The sequence below is a fragment of the Thermobia domestica genome, chromosome 3 (assembly GCF_964235325.1).
Source record: "Thermobia domestica chromosome 3, izTheDome1.hap1.1, whole genome shotgun sequence".
NCBI classification, from domain to species: Eukaryota; Metazoa; Arthropoda; class Insecta; order Zygentoma; family Lepismatidae; genus Thermobia; species Thermobia domestica.
The window spans coordinates 139379952-139399197 of NC_137456.1; the positions used below are offsets into that span (position 1 = coordinate 139379952).

At 35.6% G+C, this 19246-nt stretch overlaps 1 protein-coding gene across 1 annotated transcript in view; it reads left to right on the forward strand.

Moving 5' to 3' along the window:
* Positions 1-1501: 1501 nt before the first annotated feature.
* The window catches only part of LOC145680770 (uncharacterized), a 621439-nt gene continuing 603694 nt past the window's right edge, over positions 1502-19246 (forward strand). Inside the window, exon 1 of the mRNA XM_081751756.1 lies at positions 1502-1743. The gene's annotated coding sequence lies outside the window, so the exon portion shown is untranslated. The remainder of the gene's footprint in view (positions 1744-19246) is intronic.

A 19246-nucleotide genomic window follows, 5' to 3' on the forward strand; every position in this document is an offset into this window, starting at 1 on the left:
TAAGCAATTAACTTTAATTAGACATTTATTATCTTTACTTTAGTAGAGTTAGGTGTATTATGTTGTGATGTTCTGTTAAGTGAAATTGCTTGATCACATTAATAAAACTGATGGCGATTCAGTCAATTGAGAATAACCAGAGATGTATTACTACATACCTTCGATGGATACTGGAGTCGAACCCCTGGACACGGAGTTCGAAGTCGATGTCCAACACAGTGGAGGGTTTCCACTGGAACTCGATGTGGCTCTGCTACAGAGACAAGAACTGATCCTAAGAACTGATCTCCTAACGGATCCTCTGGGACTGATCCTGATTCAGTCCGACATAACCTTTTTATGTCAATTTTCATTATGACGAATTTGTTGCTTCTCTCTTACCAAATTCCGTAGTTCATACATCTATGTGCTGAAACCGCAGTTTCTGCATTTTCTCTCATTGACCAAAACTCCAGACAGTTTACGTCTGCGATTTTCACAATTTTACCTAATTTTGAGAATGTGTTATTGTGAACACAAATTTATACAGAGTTTACATTTTTCTTCTTGCTTCAGTATTTGTTTATACTCTTGTGACACGTGCAGACTCGTGTCTGTTACTTAATGAAAACAACAATCATAAGCACTATGTAATCTTATGTGATAATCTGTCTGTCTGCAACATAACTAATTTCTGACTACAAGTCACTTTATAAACAATACTTTAATTTTCCTCTTTTTAGCCAATTAATAAAAATAAATGAATTTTGATATTGAATTCTATTACTGAATTTTGGCGTACCGTGACACGCTCCCACTTTAAACTGAGGCATCTCCGATGACGTCTAGATCTTATGAATAAGATCGGTTTTTGGAGAACTTCCTGTATACAAATTTCCATATTATTAATTCATAGTACATATAACTGATTACACATATAATTTTAAAAATAAAAGCCAAAATTGTAATGTTCAGTTTGAGCAAAAAAATTGATAGTTAATAATTCTCACGGTTTTTTTCAAAGTCCAATTAGTCTTTTTCATTATACAGAGCAAAATATGTCAGATAGCAGTTCTTTGCATTTACCTGCCATCTATCGTAACAACACACAACTACTTGAAGTCTTTATATCTTCAACATTTATCAACACGTTAACAATTCTATCCATCCTAAGTCCTTTCTTAGGGAACTTCATAACGATGCACTCACATTTAAATTGTATATTCACTTACATGATAATATATTTTACGCACTTCCACTTTTTATTCTACATTGATTTTTATCAAACACTCAAACACATCAACAATGAAATAGCACAATTGTTTTTACAAACTTGACCCACTTTGAGCTACCTGGTTGGCAACTCTGTGTCAACTTTGTGTCAATGCTTTTAGATTAAATGTTGATGTTACAAAAATTACTTTTTCTTTTTCTTTCTTTTCTCCTTCTCTCGTTTCCGATTAACCTTGACCGATTCATGCATCCTTGCCACGTCTCTGAATGAGAACGTCCTTTTTCTAACACACATCTTTCCACGTCAAGTCATGTTCAATCGGTTAAATTTTATCATTCACTGCACTAAGATTTATGCAGTAATACATTCTAATTACTCAAATCATGAATTCACCTGTTGTCAATGTGATCATTGTGTTAGTGAAAAATGTGCATATTTATTTTTAATTATGTGTTGTGCGGTAATGTTAAGTGTGTTACTGTTTTTTTTCAACCTTCACCATTATATAAATATCCTCTACCTGCTATTGGGTAAGTACCTAACTCTATTTTATTATTACTTGCTATTTATTATTAAATCCATACTTATTTATAACTCGACAATTTTATTATTTTATCAAAATGTTTTCATTATTATTTTATATATGGGTCCCGTCACCTATTTATTTATTTATTCCTATTATTATGTTAATCATTTTATCACTATTCACTGTAAACAAAATATATTTATAGATTAGGGTTTTGATCGAAGCAGATTCGTATTTCCTCGAACCTGGGATTGGGCTTTTGAAGTCAAATTGCGGCCCTGCTCACAATTTCATCTATAAACACCATTTTGAATACAGCTACTTAACTTTTCCTATTTATTAACTTTTGTTGTTTTACTAGTACAATTATTATCATTATTATTTATTTATTTATTTATTTTTCAAAAAAATTGTTTAATGCTATTATAACTCAAATTTCCACTCTTCTTCATACTTCAAAATGTGTTATTATCTATTTATTTATTTATTTATTTTGACAAAATTGGGTATATCAATAAAATTGATAACTTATTACATTCAGATGTTATATCAATAATCACTATGCCTAGTAATTAGTACATATGTCCTACTGTAATTCTATAATTCACAATCCTGGTCATAAACTTCAACGTTTTTAGTCGATGGCCTTTCAACATAAAAACTATGCAAGTTGTCGTCAATATCGGTTCTTTAATTAATAATATAATAATATAATTAATAATATAATATAATCTTAATAATAATAAATAATAATTAATTTGCCAAATGGCCTAATCTTTGAAACGGCATCTTCGATCATTTTTTAAACATGATTCTTTAATCCGTCTCCGTATGTTCTATAACTCTTAAGGGTAACTTTCTAGACTGGAAATTGCCAAGTCATATTTCTTTTCCCCTAAATTATTTCTTAGTAAGCTTACTTAATCTTCATTTATTTCTCATTTATATTCATATAGCTATATCTCTATATTGCTTACTTTTATTACTACAACTAGTATATACTTAGCTAGCTTTATTCTTCTTTATATTAACATTAATAAAATATAATCATAATATAATAATATAATAATAGTCATTTTCAGGTATAATATAATTCTTCAAAATTAATAATAATCTTGATTGTCACATCCTTGATTAAATATACATTATTCTATTCTTCTATTAACTTTTGCTATCTATATCTCTATTATCTTATCTATTTTTCTATTCTCTTCCTCTTTCCAGATCTTTCCTTCTCTCCTCTTTCCTTCTCTTTCTCTCATTTCTGAATTAAGTGTTCATGATTAGTATTTTTTCCGTCTACTTCTCCTATTCCTAGATCTTAACTATTCTAACTTAAAGCCAGATAGAAAAACCTATTTTCCCTATTTCTCTATTTCTTAAACATCTATTTTTCTTAATATTTAAACTCTATCCTTTACTACTACGCCTAAATTTTAATATCTAAAAATAATTCAAAATTTTGCTCTCTCTAGATTTTCTACTAGATAGGTCAGATACACAACAACAAAATAAATCCACCCCTTTCCAGAACGACAAATGGGTAACTCTTTCCTTACCTGTACCGCCTTAATGCCGCCGAAGACTTATGTGCTTTTTATAAATAAAAATTCTTATGAGAGGTCTGGTAAACGCCCAATTCAACATCACGAGAATGTGATTTCTTACCTACCTAGATCATTCTCTATTGAGATGTTGGCCTAATTATGTCATTATCTTTACTAATTTTAACTAACTAATCACTAAACCTTAATTTCATCACTCATTCCTTGATTTCATTCTATCTTGTCTCTTTTTTCTTTTTGATCTTATTTTCCTAGATAGCATCTTACTTATAATTCCATTCTTCTCCATTATCACATTATTTAGACTTATTTCTTTTATTCTTCTCAAAATTTAAATTCTTATTTATTATACTCATTAATTTAATAATTTATTTTTTTATTATGCCATAAAGACACATTACTTGTCAAATTAAATCACAATATTTACTTTTTAACTTACATCTTTTAAATCCATTTTTAGAACTGCTAATAAATTACTGAACCTATTTAATTACTAATCAAAATACTAACATAAATCTCCTTAACCCTTTTACATACTTAACCTATTGTTATATTTATTCTTAACACTAATTAACCTATTCTTACAATTACTATAACTATATTAATTTACCTATCCCATTCTATAACTATTTAACCTTATAATTACTAAAATCTATATACATTTGGTGAGTTTGTTATCTACTATTTACATATCTAAATGCGCTGAATATTTATCATAGCATCCAAGCATTTCGCTGGATGAACAGCAATGGTGACAGCACTGCTGCCTTGGTAACAACATTTCTAATAGTAGTAATCCTAATTCTATCACCCAGTGAGGGCGGGTGGTGTGGGTTAATTTACCCTTATGGCCTATAGCCATGCTTATAGCCTAGTGACTATACTATTATTTACTATCGACACAACAGTCTCTTGTACCATGTCCTTAATAGATAACTTATTTCTACAATTATGAACAACCCGGGAACCGAACCAACGGTCGCTTTCCACCATACTAATGATAGAGCTAGATTTACTAGGATCGCTACACGGCATAAGCCTCACAGCATCTCGACCATATCAACTTTATATCGTGTCGTGCCTTTAAAGCTGGGATGTAGTGAATTAGTGACACGATACAAGCCGCTTCTGTCTACTATCCAAAGTAGACAGGAATACAATTATAATCATATCTCCACCAACCTACGATGTAGGATTTTATGTTTAACATGTGAACGTTATAAATTAATTACTATGTAAGCAATTAACTTTAATTAGACATTTATTATCTTTACTTTAGTAGAGTTAGGTGTATTATGTTGTGATGTTCTGTTAAGTGAAATTGCTTGATCACATTAATAAAACTGATGGCGATTCAGTCAATTGAGAATAACCAGAGATGTATTACTACATACCTTCGATGGATACTGGAGTCGAACCCCTGGACACGGAGTTCGAAGTCGATGTCCAACACAGGGATGGGTTTCCACTGGAACTCGATGTGGCTCTGCTACAGAGACAAGAACTGATCCTAAGAACTGATCTCCTAACGGATCCTCTGGGACTGATCCTGATTCAGTCCGACATAACCTTTTTATGTCAATTTTCATTATGACGAATTTGTTGCTTCTCTCTTACCAAATTCCGTAGTTCATACATCTATGTGCTGAAACCGCAGTTTCTGCATTTTCTCTCATTGACCAAAACTCCAGACAGTTTACGTCTGCGATTTTCACAATTTTACCTAATTTTGAGAATGTGTTATTGTGAACACAAATTTATACAGAGTTTACATTTTTCTTCTTGCTTCAGTATTTGTTTATACTCTTGGGACACGTGCAGACTCGTGTCTGTTACTTAATGAAAACAACAATCATAAGCACTATGTAATCTTATGTGATAATCTGTCTGTCTGCAACATAACTAATTTCTGACTACAAGTCACTTTATAAACAATACTTTAATTTTCCTCTTTTTAGCCAATTAATAAAAATAAATGAATTTTGATATTGAATTCTATTACTGAATTTTGGCGTACCGTGACAATATATATATATATATATATATATATATATATATATATTCTAATATTATAAACAGTGTTCCTGCACTATCTCTTGTTGAAAGGCATATTAAAACTTGGAAATTGCCTTTCGGTACGCCGCTGATTTTTAAATAACTTTTTTTATATATGGAAAATCCACAAACTGTGGTTTACTCTTGAGGGTGGAATCTTTTCAATTAATTTCGTGAAAAATGACTCAGGTGTCTCTCCTCATATTTCATGACCACATATTTCATTAACAGTTCTACTATACGGTATAAGTTATTTTCACCGAAAAAAAAACACGCTAGATAGTTTAATACCGGGAATTTCTGAAAAGGTTTTTGCAAAAACGGCTCAGGCGATTTTGTTTATTTTTAACAGTACTTTTGTGGGAGACTTGCAGAGTGACTATTTGAGAAAGCGTTTTTGATGCGTTACCCCCTGAGCGAACGCGGCCAAGGTGGCTATTCAGTAATTTTACTTTTGCCAGAGTTGTAAATCATACTGTGAGCCAGTGAGAGTTTCCGGGTCTTTTTGCCAGGTCCAGGTCTATACTAGCAGAGTTCTAATACTCTGTACAAACCATCTTCCAAGCAGCTGTTTCTTGCTGCAATCCCCTTGCCTGGCAACACGTCTTTTCTTTTTGTCCTTCCTTTTGAAATCTTTTAAACAGCAGGCGGTCTATTCTTCCGAAACGCACCAAATACGCTCGAGCTGACGTTTTCTCCGCGTTTTTATTGCTTTCGCGTTTGATATTAGCCACCTACATTTAAATACATGGTCAGCGTATTCCAAGCGTACGCATGAGCAATAAATACGCTTTGTGATCGCCTCAAATAGCCGGGTACTTAATACAGGTTACAGCCTGTCTATCTCATCTATGCCCTCGGAAAGTATGCGAACTATACTTCGGCCCCACCCCCGCCATCCCTCTAACGGAGGAAATTCTCCCTTTGCTTACGGAAAAGAAGTGAATGCCACAGCTGTGTTGCCAATTTGTCATTCAGTTGTTTGGTCTCGACGAATAAAGATCGTAGGCTACTTAGAATGCCTAACAAGATAGAGGACAGCGAAGTCCGTGAAATAATTCATTTTGGTAACGCTTCCACATTTAACAATTGAAAGATCTCGGCCACAACAACTTCTCCCACCTCTTTTGAGGGGCGTACAGGAAAGCACACATGGACTGCAGCGCCAGAAGAGGCACAGATCAAATAAATAAGCTCTAGTGTTGCTAAATTTTTTGTACTGTAACAGCAAAATGATGCTAACTAAAATTAGAAAATAATATAAGCATAGGCTACCATAGCAATAAGGAAAATGAAGGAGAAAGTACACCCTGTTTCAAAAAGAATATACGTATTGCGAATGCATGTATTTATTAAACTTTAAGACATACGAATATGAAATTTTACACACATATTTACGAACCTCTCAAGTTCAAATTACAGTTCAAAGTTCAAATTACCGAGGTTCAATATGTCCTGCATCAGCGGCCCGAACAATATCACATCGATACTCAAATTCCTCCCATACTCGGGCAAACATGTCCTGCGTCACTGATGTTATGGCAGTACGGATCCGATTCTTTAACTCATCCAGGTTCTGTGGGAGTGATGGTACATAAAAGTTGTCTTTAACGAAACCCCACAGGAAGAAGTTACAGGGTTTCAAATCCGGTGTCCGTGGAGGCCAGCTGAGACATGCTAAGTCGCCAGCTCCTTGACGACCAATCCAACGATTCTGTAGAGTTTCACTCAGATATTCACGTACTTGGCCACTCCAGTGACGGGGTGCCCCGTCTTCTTTTAAAATGAAGCTGTCTTCGTGCAGCCTCGGAAACAACCAGTTTGGTAACATAGCGAGATATTGTTCACTTTTAACCGTGTTTCCATTAAAGAAGAATGGGCCTAAACAGATGATCGGGATATCGCACGAAACACATTATCGATACCATCTGCTAATTTTCTACCCATTCGGAGGATCAATTTCGTACCTCAACCTAAAACGTCTTTGCACCGTAATCACGGAATTGCACTTCGCAAACTCGGGCCGAGCCGAGGGGCAGCGTTCGATAGTCAGACAAAATAATTCTTCGTAATACGTATATTCTTTATGAGACACCCTCTAATTATTATGATAATTAATTCTGATATAAGAGGAAAAAGATACAGGAAGAAGAAAATTAAAAATAGAAACGAAATTTTTCAGTTTAACGTCCTACAATTATGCCCGTTAGGCTAAGGGAGATGATGACGTAAACAAGTGAATGACGATGGAAGAATCGGTGTAATGAGAAAATGGAAGGAAAGAGAGTATCCCGAGAAAACTCACAGACACGATGTTGTCCACCACAAAGTTATTTGGCCAGGGATCGAACCAGGGATCCCACGCACCAGAGGTAAGCACTTTACCACTGAGCCATGGAATTGTAAACTGGTATAATTGTGTGTACTGGGATGAAGATTTCACATTATTCTTGAAAAGACTGCAAATTTATTTGGAGTAAATGCATGATTTATTTGGATTTGTCTTCTAGGGAATTCATTGGGCCTTTCTATTTTGACAGTATTCTAACTGAAGAAAAGTACCTAACAATGCATTCCACTCCATTTTCCTTTGCCATTCGTGGAATGTACGCTAATGATAGGTTTTATTACAAACAGGATGGCGCCCCGCCGCATTATTATAGAGATCTGCTAACATACCTGGATCAAAATGTAGCAGACCAGCGGATAGGATGCAGGGGACCAATCGAATTTCCTGCACTCTCTCCAGATCATACATCGCTTAATGTTTATAGAGTACAGTAAAACATGAGGCTTCCCGTCATAAATTACATAATCTGGACAAACTTTGGGATGATTTAAAAGGTGCGCGCAGAAATTCCGCTAGGCACTTTGGTGCAAAGCAGGTTAGCAAACGTGATTCGCACTTAGAAATGTATCAATGCTTAACGCCACCATTTCAAATTCTTAGTTTAACTGTTATTTAGAACATTCTGTTCGACCAGAACGTACACTTATTTTCTATATTGGACTGTACTCTTCCCCAAAAATCAGGACCTTGGAAGAGAAAGGGCGAACTCGAAAAATCGGTTTTTAGTTTTTGTTTCTTTCCTTGCATTAGACAGGTCTGCACAAGACATAGATACTGGTTTACCCTTAATATTCTCACAGTTTCTAGATAAACAAAGATTCGCCCTTGCTATCTTAATGTACTTGCAAAACTTCCAGCTTGATTTTTCAACACCCCAACTTCAGGATTCGTCTTTCATGTTCCAAGGCCCTGAAATGTTAAACTTTTAGGTTGAGAAATAAAAATGTATATATGACAGTTCAAAGTTTCTTTTAACGTACTTGGTGTATGTTATCTGTACGTATTGTGCATGCGAGCGATGTCTCTAGTCAATCTCAAGCTCGATTTATACTAGGGATGGACAAAACCGGTTTTTATAAAACCGGAAACCGGTTTCTAAAATTTGAAACCCGAAAAACCGACATTTCGGTTTTCTAGAAAAAGCGGTTCGATTTTCTCCAGAAACCTATTCGGTTCTCAACGAAACTGGTTTCGGTGAAAACTTTTGGGAAACACGTATAACTATTTCTGTGGAAACGGATTTAGTTTCAGGAGAACAACGAAACACTATTCTGGTCAGAAATAGAACAAATTTTGGAAAAAACGGAACCGGTTTTGAAGAAAACCGAATCCGGCGAAAAACCGAACCGGTTTTGGAGAAAACCGAAACTGGTGTCGGTGAAAAATCGAAACCGTTTTTTGAAAATTTTCACAAATCGGTTTCGTTTTTTAAAAACCAAAAACCGAAAAACCGGTTTTTGTGCCTACCACTAGTTTATACTATCCATTTAGACAGTAACAGCTCATTATGCAGCGCATCAGGAAAAATTAAGTCTTTTAAATTCAAATTACGCATAGCGTAATGTATATGTTGAGACATGTAGGATTTCCTATGCTGAGCATAAAAGCTGGTTCACAAATTAGGGACATTTTTTGTGAGGGAATAGTATAAACAAACCTTTTGATGTCTTTATTAGCAGGATTCTGTAATACTTAGTGACTTCTAGCTAATTCAACATTGTGTAGCTTTATATGCTTACTCATCTGTGTATCTGTTTTAGAAAGAAAAATAAGTACTGTAGTTTTTCGCAATACAGTATGATTTGTTTGAGCCTGAAATAACCTCACCAGCGTATAAACGTTAGTATTTTTTTTCATTGAACTTCGTGAATAATAAACTGAATTAAATGTATATTTTTAGTTGTTTTTATAAATTTTCTGTTTTATACATAGAACCCTTGAAAGGATACACTGACCTTAGAAAAGGCGTTACCTTCTGAGGCTAGCTCATTTTCAAATAGGAATGATCTTGAAATTTTCGTAAAATACATGACACTGTACAAATATCTGTTGGAGTGTGTATATCAGCTTAGGATTTATTTGGAAACGCCAACTCGACGTCTAAATATTGCAATATTCTTTAGGTAGAGTTAAAATAGTGTACACGGGACTTTCACCCTTTTATTATAAGTAAATGTCTTACATATTTTTTTGTGCAACGTCTCTATAAGTTTTTCTCTATGTCGTTAAATGATGTAAAATGTTCTCAGTGTAAAATAAGAATAATTCCTTTTGGCGTACAATGCTGCTTTGGGTAGGTGGGACTTTGTCTTAGCGCACAGCGGCTTCAGACGTGGTAAAATTACACTCCGCAGCCCATAGCAGCCTCAGGAACAGATATCAGAGGTTTTCACTCCGTAGCCCACGGTGGCATCGGGAGTAGGTATTGAGGGATAAGTCTTCGTAGCTTATGGCGACCTAAGGAGAAGACGTTGAAGAAGGTGAGGAATTAGCACTAGCACTAATGACTTCTTAATCCCGTCATCCAGTTTTATAGCCATCCTCTTGGAAGAAGCTGTGGAGGGGTTGTCGGATTTCCTCGTGTTTTTTCGAGTCCTATTCCTTTCTTCCAAAATGGGTAGTTTCCTTATGACCTCTGCCACTATTTGTTTACAATTGTAAAAACATGTCGGTTATACAGGGTGGTCCAAAAGGAGGTATACGCGATGAGTTAGAAAAGTAATGCTGCTGATTTCGTTAATTTCACTTCATTTTATACAAATATTCATCAACATTTTCTTCATGGTAAAATGAAATAATAGAGTTTCGTAAAATGTTTTCAATGGGTGTAATTCATGTTTATTCTTGCCTGTTAAAATGTTTCAAGTACCATATCATGACTATTGCATTTACAAATACGTAGTTATTTGATATAACACAAGTTCCGTAGGTGACACACTGCAGTATTCTTAAATACAGTACTGTTCCTACGTAAGATACGGCATCCTCTTCTTACTCTGTTCAAACGTCGCAATGCCACAACTTAGGAAATCGAAGTCGCTTTGTTCTTTGACTAGTGGTGAGGTCATGCACTTAATACACTCGTGCTGAAATTGTAGGTACGTGTACCTTCAGGAAAATACTGAGTGTAAATGCATGAACTTACACAATGACATTGTGTAAGGTAGTTGACTTCCGAACGAGGAAACAAATTCAAAGACAGAATTACAAAAGATTTTTTACTGTAGGCAGTTTTTACAGATTAAACTCTGAAGTTAATCATATAAATGAGTTTTGAAATAACCAAAGTCCCCTTTGACTGTCCTTTGCAAGACATCTTAAAGAGTAATGAGCTAAAAATTGCTATCACGGGCAAAAGTTTAAAAAGAATTTCAGGAATGATCCGAAAAAATGGATCAAAAAGGTTGCGATCTTGGCCAATAATTAGTTTTCGGATCACGGGCCACAAAACTTTTGAACGGTCCCTAAATACAGTTTTCGCATTTTCTAGAAATAAGCATATCATATTGAGTTAAGTTATGGCTACACAGTATGTTGTTCTCCATATATTAGGCGTACAAGAAATTGGACGTCCCCTAAATCGAGTTTTCATATTTAATTATTTATTTTTATGGAGTTAATACTGAGTTAAGTGAGAGTTTGAATTTGGCTACACTGTGTGTAGTTCTCCAGATATAAGGCGTACAAGAAAATCTTTGATTGAAGTGAATTGGATCTTTTGATCCAATAAATGAGTTTAGCGTAGTTCGTAACAATATTATAAATTTAATTTTGGATTAAAATTTTATTTTCGTGGAGATGGATGATGATGATGAGCTGGAAAAAGTGAAAAAACGGGAAAACCCCAAGAAGATTCATAGACATTATTTTCTGTTAACTATAAAGCCCACTTGGCGGGAGCTTGGATCGTATCATTCATCCTACGCACCAGAGGTGAGCGCTCTACCATTAGAATGACAATGGGGGAGGAAGAAAAATGAGAAAAAGGATAGGTTTTGTCCGGAAAGAAGTAGGACTGATTTTTAAAAAGGTTATTCACAATTTTGACGCATCGGCTTAATTGTTTTCAAAATATGCCCCTTCTGCATGAATACAACGTTTCTAGCAACTCTACCAATCACCGAAGGCTCTCTGGAATGCAGAAACTGGAATACTCTTCAGATCCCTCGTTATGGCGTCTTGAATGGACTGGACCGAGCAGATTCTTTCATGACCCTTTTCAGTCAGGGGAAGAGGAATAAGTCTGCAGGAGCGACATCTGGGCTGTGTGGTGGCTGGAGAAGCTGTGTCATGCCATGCTTGGTCAGGAAGCCCATGCCAGCAAAGGCGGTGTGACTCGGCGCATTGTCGTGATGAAACATCCATGATGCAGCGATTGCTGGAGGTACTCGGGCGACTCGTTTTCTCAGTCTTTCAAGTACTTCCACGCGGAATGTCGTCACTTTTTGCCGTTTAAGAGCGTCCTGACCGTTGTTTATCTTCAACTTGCTCTCTTCCATCCCGTAACAATTTGTGCCATTCAAAAACACTTGATCGACACATGGCATCACTCCCATAAGTAGTCTTGATAATGTAATGGGTCTCACTCGCAGTTTCACCCAGTTCAGTGTTGCCAGATCTACTGATTTTGCAGGAGATCTCCTGCTTTTTCTACGTTCTACTGATCTACTGCGAAAGAAAATGAAAAGTGAATAATCTCCTGCTTTTTTCTTACTTCGAGGAGTTGAAGAAATATATTATTATTAATATTGAATTTTCAATGTTTCCTCACATAAAAAGACGAAATTTCTCTGTTATAGTGCACAAAGCTCTGTAGAACATATAGTTATAGAGCTTTATTGTATATAATATGAATCCAAAGAATACGACTGTACGTCATTTTCTATAAGATTCGTCTATATTCTGACTTTCTGTAAGATTTACAAGTAAGTGTTGTTTAGATTGGGACTTGGGTTGGAAGAGTGGCTTGGATCATTTCTCCACGATCGTCAGCAAGAAATCGTCTTACGCCACGATCACGTGTGACCGTACCATATAGCTACATTATCGCTACGTGCATGAAATGGCATTTTCCCACTCCACTTTGCTCTTCACTACGTTTTACTTCACACACGTGTGTATCAAATAATATTAATATAAATCGGGACTTTCCCTTTTATTTGCTAAACGTAGTTAATCGGAAATGAATTCTGGACTGCTTGTTTTGACTACTGCCCCCTTAATAATGGCAATTTTTATTCCCCCTCCCCCGGATTTAAATTCAAACGCCACCATTGTAAATGTCTACTGCTTTCTCCTGTTTTTATCTTCGAATCTCCTGCTTTTCCAACTGATTGATTTGGCAACACTGACCAAGTTTGACACAAAACTTCACTGCGCAACGCTACTAGAACAAACGATTCATTGTAGAGATAACAAGGCACCTTGAAATGAGTTCACCTTAAACTCGATCTACACTACGTGAAGGCTTGAAGATGACTGGCAACTGCGCTGGTAGCTAAGACCCCACCACCATCCAACCAGCGCAGTAACATCCCATTTTTCACCATGTTTTAGCGGGAAAAATTAGTCCTGCTACTTTCCGAACAAATCCTATATATGTCATCTCAGCATGAAATGCAACAATTTAAGGAAAATCTATAATTAGGTAATAATAAACATGTTTTATATCTCGGCTACATTGAAAATGTCTACGTAGTTTGATATAATATTAAAAACGCAAAGTTGTGACGAATACTTTATGTTAGTAATCCCTTAGAAAGTAAAACTCAGAAAATGAGATCATATTAAAAAAAAAAGCTTCAGGAAATATTTTCTCCCTCCCCTTCTCAAACACATTAATAAAACTGTTGATATTTCATTTACATCATCTCACTTAAAGCAGTGTTTGTAATTTTGAGGAAAATTTCCCTAATATAGGGAAATTTCGTAAGTAAATTTAGCAAAAAGAAGGGAAAAAGTTAATTTTTGGATAAAGTGTTAAAATCCAGGGAAATTCTTATCCTGACTGATTGACCATGATATTAATCCTTAAATATTTCTTTGTTCTTCAGTCATAAATCAATACAATAACAATAGTTTGTGTGTGTGTGTGTGTGTGTATGTGTGTGTGTGTGTGTATGTATGTGCGCAAATGACATAATTAGCATCCATTTTTGGCTGAGTGCGTTTATGTGTATTTTTGTAAAAAAAAAGTGAAGGAAAAAGGAAAAAAGAATAGAAGGAAAAGGCAAATGAAAAAACAAATGTGGTTAACACTTCTTTTAATATAGATAAATTAGTGTTATCACATTACTTCTGTCAAAGGGAATTGCACATTCACCAAACAAGGAAAAATTTGATAAGAAAAGAGAAGATTTTGAGTCAGTAGAGGAAAATTTTCTTAAGAGTGTTCATCCCGGCGAAATTAAAATACCGCTAATTCTACAGTAATTATGTGATATCTTCAAATAGATAAAAGATAATCAAAATGTGGAACAAGAGCTCCCTAGACAATATTATTTTACATGAGAAACCGTTATCACGACTCACTTATCTGCTTTCGATTTCGAGCAATTTTGAAAATCGGCATTTATTATCGCGTTTCTAACCAGCTGGAAACGGAAAGCCGCTAGGTGACTTGTAATAACGGTACCTCACGCAAAATAATATTGTCTAGGGCGCTCTTGTTCCATATTTCAATTATATTTTATCTAGTTGAAGATATCACATAATTACTGTAAAATTAGCGGTATTTTAATTTCGCCGGGATGAAGACTCTTAAGGAAACCTATGAACATTGAGAGTTAAAGTCTCCTCTCCCTTGCATTTGTAAATGCGAGTCCTGAAACAGGAGAGCATTCCATTGTGAAAACAAATAAATAAATAAAGGTTCCGAATCTGTACAGCTTCTAAATGCGGATACCACGAAATTATACTACTAATAATATTTGAATTCTAAAACGGTAAAAAAAAAATGTTTAATAAATCAGAATGTGTTTATTACAGCAGTTGAAGTTTAATGATTGAATCGAATGTCTGTCTAATACATAAGCATAATCTTCCATATACAGTGAAACCTCTACTAACGGACACCTCTATAAAGCGGACACCTTCTATAACAGACATATTTTGTAATCCCCCAAACACTGTAATGGGAAAAAGCATATTGGCAAACCTCTCTAAAGCGGACACTCTCTAGTACGGACACGGACAGTCTTTCTTGTCTTTTATAGGTATTATTTACCTCCTATTACGGACATTTTCTCTAAAAACAAGTTGAAAAGTACAGTATAAATACATTTTTAGTAATTCATACTATGTCACTAAGGAAGAACATGAGGGTGTGACAACATTTTGCCTCCTCAACTGTCGGTTCAGCAACCCTGAGGAAGGGTCTCTGTTTCACAACAACCTTATGTCCTTTGCTTGCATTCCACTCCCACCCAACCTGTTTCAGAAACAAAAGTGATTGAAGGTTGCCCACTGTTTGGGATGACCCATAATTCTACTATCCTGCTGGAATCTCTAACCAAGCAGAAGACAATTTTGGTATTTTTGACCACGGCTACGCATATTGTATTTTTAAAAAGTCATTACTGGACTGCAATTAACTCACAAATTAAAGCAACACACCGAAAACGTAGTAAGTAGCAATAAGTGTAAAGTGCAGAGAACTATAACATCTTATTCCCATGTTGTGCCTCGAACATAGGAAATTGGGTGTCGCAAGATAATGCAGGTACAGTAACATTTTGGTAATATTCATAAATACGTGATTCATGTATTTTCTTTTCTAATTGCATATTACCTTGTTTATTAATTTACATAAGAAAATATTGAAACCTCTGTAAGGCGGACACCTCTCTATAGCGGACAATTTTTGATTCCCCATGGCTGTCCGCTTTAGAGAGATTTCACTGTATATGTATTCTGTAAGCTATCATGGTTAAATATCATTTACTTTTCTTCATTGTTAGCTATCCAACAACTATATTTCCATGACAATATAATTACGATGTAAAATACTTTCACTCCATAACTTACAGTTCTTCATATTGTTGATTAATTGTGCCATTTTTTAATTACCTGACCGTACCTGAGGTGACGTTAAAACGGATGTTTATAACTGCCAATTAGTCATCTTCTGTAGTATTATATATTGAGCTTTATTTAAGAAGATGGATGAAGAAAGAGTCAGCACACTCCATCATTCTGTGACATCCACAGTCCACAATGAATAAATCAATCTATATATCGAAAATTGTGTGAATTCCTATCGCAAAAATCTTAACGCGATGGTAGGTATGTTGATTGAAGATGGTCGAAGTCCTGAAGATGTTGTTGCTAAACTTGCTAGTGTTGGTGACCTCATCACACAAGTCGTGGTTAATATTATAGAAGACGAGCAGAGCCCCAAAAATGAAGTGAAGAAAAACCTCAACAACCAGCTGCAGATAACAAACAAGGTATGTTACGATCACGTCGTGGAGTCTGTTTTGGTTACTGAAGTGAGAGGCAAACAATCTGTACTTATTTGGGAACTATTTTGCGTATACATTTTCCCGAATAATTTGAACATGAGTAGAGTAATTTGGATGATACTGGGAGTGGAAACCAGAGTTGGCGTGGGTCAATGAAAACTTGACCCACGACCCACTGACCCACCACCCACCATGACCCAATCTGACCCACGACCCACCATGACCTACCACCCACGGTGACCCCCCATGACCCACCACCCACTCTGACCCACTCTGACCCACCATCCACCGTGACCCACTCTGACCCACCGTGACCCACCATGAACCACTCTCATCCACTTTGACCTACTCTGATTCACCAAAATCCATCGTCATCAACTCTGAACACGATCCACGGCCTCTTCTCAACTGACTAAAGAGTTTACACTTGTAATAAAACAGGACTGTGAAATTGTCACTAATCGGAGTTTGAATTTCTAGTCAATCGCTCAAGCACCACTGTTACAATAACAGTGGATCTGACCTTTACGATATAAAATGGTAAAGTGTTTGTCAGTGAGGAAATTGAAACAGTTCGAGCTGGGGAGAAATTAGTGTGTGCCTAAAATATACTTGTACTAAGAGAGTATTCTTGCAAGTGTTAATTTCTGAACGCATTCCAAAAGAAACTTCTATTCGCAGGAAAATACCCCTGTACAATATGGAAAAGGTTATGGTTTCTCAGTTCACAGTATTTTTCTCACAAAAGACTTGAAAAATCAGTTGTTTATAGGGTGTAATCACTAAAACATCACGTTAAATTTAAGTTACAAGTATGCATAATTGCAATTATTATGAATATTCATTCAAAGTAGTTTACCTAAAGCAAAGAAGAGACTTACTAAAAATTAGGTACAAAGTTGAATAACACAAATAAGCCATTAGTGATACAAGTATACATTTTCTATAACTCGTAATTTTCCACCTTAAAACAAATCTCAAATCGGATTTATTTCCTGTTGGTAACTTTTTGGGGGTAAATCATCCGCAGTGGAATGATGTCCATCCTTCAACTAAGAAATAACTAGCCCGTCTCCTTTGAGCATGTCTAGCGGTGGGCCATTAACATTGATGAGCAACAAGTTAGACAATGTTTGAGCACTTAGCCTATTTCTAATATCAGTCATCTGTAAATTCATAAGGGGAAATCCCCGTTCGCACTCTGTCGTGGAAATTGATAATACTTCTACCCGATTTCTGCAACTTCTCATCGACAATCTACCTGTTAGACTTAAGTCTGATAACGATTTTTCTTGGTCAGGTTTGAAATACTTAGCAAGAAGCTTCATCTCTCTATCACCATACAACATCTTTTCCATATCGAACATGTCAGTTGGCAATGTCGACCCACGTAGAACAGAAACTTCATTTACCACGCCTTTGACAGGGAATCTTGTGAATAAATTATCAATTAAAGCCTGATAAACTGATGATTTCTTATTTCTTTATAAATTTAATTTTTGTAACTACACATGAAGGTTTGATACCATTACTAAGTTCCCTCCCCCGTCTAGAAAGCGAAAGAGAACGAGATTCCTGGAAAGTGTTCAGAGGTGAATGGAAATTTCCCTCCTTCTTCAACTTCAATTACCACACTGCTGTTTGCCATGTGACAAATTACGATGAATTTCAATTAAATTATCATAGTATAATTATTTCCTTGTTGAATTATCAATACCTTCCAGTGGAAAAAAGGATGACATTTCTAAGTTCCAAATCAAAGTAAGTAGACCAACGTTAAGGAAACAAAGTGTAAAATTTTCCATACAATTATGCGTACAATCCAAACTTAAAATTTCCGTGTAATTAAGCTCACAGTACAAATTTTATGCCTATTTTTCTCACAACTTTATGGGTTGATTGCCCTGTGCTGTAAGCGCTCCATATAATAAACATAAGCTTCAACAATTATTATAGCAGAAAGCAATGGATATTTGAAGCCAAACACTGTATTTTTTGTTTCTGATTTTTTTCTTAAATAACCGATCGTTTTCGATCATTTTTACAAACCAACTCACTACCAATTTTCCATATATAGAAAGTGCCCTCCCCCCACATAAAAGATAATTTTTAAAAATGCTAGGACACATTCTGTTTATTTTCAATAAAGAGTTAATACACTGAATTTCAGCTCCGTAAGTTTAGTGGCTTGCGAGATACTCATTTTTTTTCGCAAAAATTCGGATATTCATTACCTCCTTAGGATATTATGCATTATAATAAAAGCAATTTGGATTAAGGTCTAACTATGTACCAAAAGTAATTTCATTTGACTTTGCAATTTGACCGTGATGATCAGGCACACATAGTTACATTCAATTTTTTATATAATAATTTATATATTACAGAGATTCAAAAATGTATTTTTTCCAGTAGTTAGCTCTAAAAACTCACAGGTCTCGAAAGCCAAGTTGTAGTGTAAGTCCTATTGCTATTATTACTATTAAAAATATCAATATCCAAAAGTGCCTGAAGTTCTTCTTTCACTTGGTTAGATATACTCACCTCAGGTAAATAGACAGAAACAAATGGAAAAGGAAGGGAAATGAAGGTTTTGAAAGTAAAACGCAGACAAATTTACCAGTCTTCAGAAGATACTGTCTACAATGCAGCGAGCAGAGAGGGTTGGTAGATCATACTGAGTCGGTGGGTCGCAGTAGGTCACGGTGGGTGGTGGGTCACAGTGGGTCACGGTGGGTGGTGGGTCACAGTGGGTCACAGTGACCCACTGACCCACCGACTCACTGACCAACTCCATCTCTGGTGGAAACCTATCGAACGTTGTTTCTACAACAAATTGTGATAAGATACTGCATTGTAAGAGCACGTATGACCGAATTTGCCCTATTGAATTATTATTATCCAGTTGTGACAATCAGGTGTGGGAAAGAAACGCTAACTCCCAAAGGTAATATCTGCATTAAAAAGTCCGAATCGGCCAAAAGCTCAGCTTTGATCGTGGACCCCAAGAATAACAATTTTTTGGTATTTAATGCGACGAAGGCGTCAAAGTCTCTTCCGTCGTTGGAATTACAG